The 4,356-nt window shown below is 31.1% G+C and overlaps 1 protein-coding gene across 2 annotated transcripts in view; it reads left to right on the top strand.

Annotated features, from left to right (window-relative positions):
• The window catches only part of LOC122259053 (lewis-type alpha-(1,3)-fucosyltransferase), an 11,217-nt gene extending 10,517 nt beyond the window's left edge, over positions 1-700 (top strand). For both annotated transcript variants that reach the window (XM_043025534.2, XM_043025533.2), the window contains one exon: positions 1-700. This exon is cut by the window's left edge and continues 1,461 nt beyond it. The gene's annotated coding sequence lies outside the window, so the exon portion shown is untranslated.
• The last annotated feature ends 3,656 nt before the right edge of the window (positions 701-4,356 follow it).

Here is a 4,356-nt window from a genome sequence, read left to right as displayed (position 1 = left end):
AATGCATTTTAGATGAATAGCTCTATATACGGCGGAATAAGTTTATCTATTAGGTCTCAAAACTTCATCGTTCTCCGGTCTGCAATTTGTTCATTTTGTTTCCTCTCACTCTCTCCTTCCTTTCTATTCATACCAGCCTTCTCTCTCTCTCTCTCTCTCTCTCTCTCTCTCTCTCTCTCTCTCTCTCTCTCTCTCTCTCTCTCTCTCTCTCTCTCTCTCTCTCTCTCTCTCTCTCTCTCCCTCCCCCCTCGCTATCTCTCGCTTTCTCTCCACTCCTTTCTCTTCGTACCGTTTCTACTTTCATCTCCCACTCCCATTCATTTCTCAGACTAGGGTCGAGAATGTGTCATTATTTGGAGAGCAAACTTCTATTAGTACTGAGTGAAAACCAAAATGCTGAGCACGCAAAATGAATGTAAGATAGTAAACAAAATGTTGGAAAAGAAATGTTAAAAATGTATGTACACAAGGGGATAGAAGCCACATTTTAGGTCCGGGAGCTCCGCGGGTTATTATTATCTTTACTATTTTGTGAACATGAAATGGAAAGCTCATGGCTGAGTGCATGAATATTGAATCAACATGAATTATACAATCTTGGGCTAAAGGAAACGACTCAAAAACCTGAAGGAACAAGTGAAGAAATTGAATACAGTTGAATAAGAACATCTGCAACAAAAGACATCCAAACTATACAAACATCAAAACTATATATGTAGAACTAATATATATATATATATATATATATATATATATATATATATATATATATATATATATATAAATATGTATATCTATATATATACATATATATATATATGTATATATATATATATAATATATATATAATATATATATAATATATATATATATATATATATATATATATATATATATATTTACATACACACACACACACACACCACACACACACACACACACACACACACACATATATATATATATATATATATAATATATATATATATATTATATATATATATATATATATATATATATACCCAACCTACGGAAAAAAATTAAGGATCTACTCATTATGTATTTTCTTCGCATTTAAAATGGAGAATAATTTGACGATTACATTTTCATTTTTTAATATCACTGACTATACAAAAAAAAGGTCTTTTACTTCAACAACTTGGCTAATAGACGTAACAAACCATATGAGGACAATTCCATTTCAATAATAAATTTTGTTTCTTGTATCCCGAGACGATTGAAGATTAAAGCTGCACTTCTTGACAATACAAAGTCTGCAATATCAATGTAGATTTATATCTTGTTTCGTATTTTTGTTTCTCGCAGTATTTACGTACTAGGTAGTATGTTCCCACACTGTGAATTGTTTTCTTTCTTCTAAGGTGGATAATTGAATTTTTTTTTTCCTTGATGACAGTAGGAATAAGGGAACTGGTAGAAAGAATGAGAAATAGCTTTTTTGAAAATCACATTTTTTAAAAAGAGAATGGTAGTAAGGGGAAAAAATATGTATGTAAACAATGTGATTATATGCAAAATTGTCTTTTTTTCCTTTAAAAATGAAAGCAATACAAATGACAAAAAACGTGACTAAGACTAAAGTCTACATGTATATCCCAATTTCCATGTACTATTTTCACATATTTTTAAAATAATAATAGTATAATTACAGTTGATACAGCAACATTGTATGATAGTTAAAAAAAATATTTATTTCCTGTGATACTGGAACTGGCACTTGAAAGAAAGTCTCACCATCTTACACATGGAAAGACTTACTCTATTTGCACTCTGTCGTTTATTTCGAAAATAAAGTAAATTTTCAGTATAGATTCGATATATCATTCATGGAAAATAAATCCAACGAACCGATTCTCACGCTCCAAATTGTCTCAGATTACACACTAGGAAAGGGTATAATTTAGCCACTGACTGAGCGAGGAAGATCAGTGTCCTTTTCAGATATGCTTGTCGTTAGAGTCTAAACGTGTACATCTGAATGATAACGATACTAATCATGAAAAGAGTTGTAATATGATGTTAACAATGATAATTAAGGAGTAACCATTTACATAGGACTTACTACTGACCTCAAATATAACCTAATTTGCTGACCTATTTAGAAATTAGAGAGAATCAAGTCAAAGAGTGGTTCAGCCTGGTGCTTGAAGTTATCCTTATTCCCTCCCTAACCCTTAATTTCCTAGTAACGATGGGTACATAGAACAGGAAACTACTATGATTATTAAGTTTTCCTTTAGTGGTTTATAGAAATTGTTTTTTAAGAAATGTGACTGACTGTAAATTCATCTTTGCTATAAAATTATTCTTAATCTTTCCTTTTTTGAGAATTACAGACCGTCTTTAAGATCAAATGACTATTAGAAAATATATGAGATACGTGGGTACTTCGCCTGATGATCTTGAGGTCATTAATGTCTACTCTGGTTTTGTACAGCATTATGCAAATCATAGGACCATTTTCATGTTGAAATGCATAAGGAGGATAGGGTAGATTGAATTTGTGTTGTCGCAAATGAGATTATAATTCATCAGTATTACAGGACTTTCCTAGATATTTTAATGTAAAAAATAACGCTCACATCTCAAAACTGATGTGAGGTGTTACTCCGTCTTCAAAGCTCATAAAAACCATGAAAAATGAATAAATCCTCTAGTTTTACACCAAGCTCAAGGATCATTAAACCTTCTACTGCAATAAACGTTACAGCTCATGTAACGGAAACAGTTTATCAATCTTTTGTATTTGTTTACTTATTTCTTACGAAGTGACACGTTTTATATCCACTTTTCTCATGTCTCTTCATCATTATTTAGCTCTATCGGGAGTAGTTTCTTGTGTTCATGCATAGTGCAATGTGCCTTCACACCATATCATCATAGTTACTGTGTCTTGCAAGATATCACCGTTTACACCGTGCTTTCTACTTCTTTTCAGTGTGGACAAGCTGTATTTAAAGTGTGGAAGTATTGTTCTTTTAAGTTTTCGTGTCTGATTGTAATGGTAGCATGTTCATTCATACTTTTAAAAATAATACTCTCGACTTGACGATATAAAAAGACCTTTTAATACAACTACCTTCACATGAATTTACTTTATATAGATTTACAAATGTTGGAAAGTAAAACGGTGTATTATGCACAATCATAATTCAAGTATATCTTTCTGTTTTATTTTTTATTTTTTTATATTTGTTGTTGAAAAAACAGTTGTATATTGCTACATTAAGAACAATCATGAACTTATGACTTCAAATTGATTTATATTTAAAATCTGCGAAATACGATGATATGTATTCACGACATGCTCTGAATCCATAACAATACCCTGAACCTTCGACTCAACACACTGGAAAGAATTTCGAGGAACATGCATGCCCAACAGTTACATAATGAGTGAGATCTAACGCTGTGTGACAATCTGAAATCTAGTTTTCCAGTCTCCTATACATAGAATCAATCTCAAGATGATATCTAGTAATTTACCCTTGTGCTTGATTATAATATTAATACCAAATATGGATCCAATCCAAAATCCTTTCAAGTATTATTGTCGCAAATCCAGAGTGGAATAAACTAGTACATGAATCCATTAAAATGTTTTCCTATTCTAACCAAAAATGTTGTGAAAAGACTGTCTTCTTTGGATGTGTATAATATAGAATGAGAAGATTCTTTCTGATATTCATGTTGACGTATAGTAATTGGAGACAATGTCTTTCTTTCAAAATCACTCCAAATCCATCAATATATTTTTAAGATGATGAGTCAAAATGCTGTCACTCTACAAAAGATTATACCATCAACTTGCGAGAATCTCTGTAACTATCTGAATATATGTATTTATTAGCGAATAAGCCATTTTTTTCCTGGACTTTACACAAATTGAAATAGTTACCCCTCTAAGCTTGTTTTCTACAATGAGTTATGTAATAGAAAACGTGTGCGGCTACATGGGGAACTATCTATAAGAGTATGTTACGGTTTGTACATTCTTTATGAATGAATGAAGTCTTATTGATATTGAGATTTTTCGTTCTACTATGATTCGAATGAATACGTAACCTATTACCACAAAATGATACACTCATAATACCATTTATGCACCTTTTCTGTGTAATAAGTGTTAACATTTGATTTGATAATTTGAAAACCAAAATCAGAACAACGTATTCCTTATTTTAAAAATAGTTTTTCTTTGTAGCGAATGCACTAAAAATTTGATTATCCTGTTTTGAATATTGGCAAATGAATATCAAGACTTTCATTACCTATAGTTTAACCATTAAACAATGCAAGATCAGATGATCACCAAAATCCTGAATAAAGTTTAGA

This window comes from Penaeus japonicus, unplaced genomic scaffold (assembly GCF_977035675.1).
Source record: "Penaeus japonicus unplaced genomic scaffold, GWHDUDI00000001_assembly GWHDUDI00000022, whole genome shotgun sequence".
Classification (NCBI taxonomy): Eukaryota; Metazoa; Arthropoda; class Malacostraca; order Decapoda; family Penaeidae; genus Penaeus; species Penaeus japonicus.
This window is presented reverse-complemented; position numbering and strand designations above follow the sequence as displayed.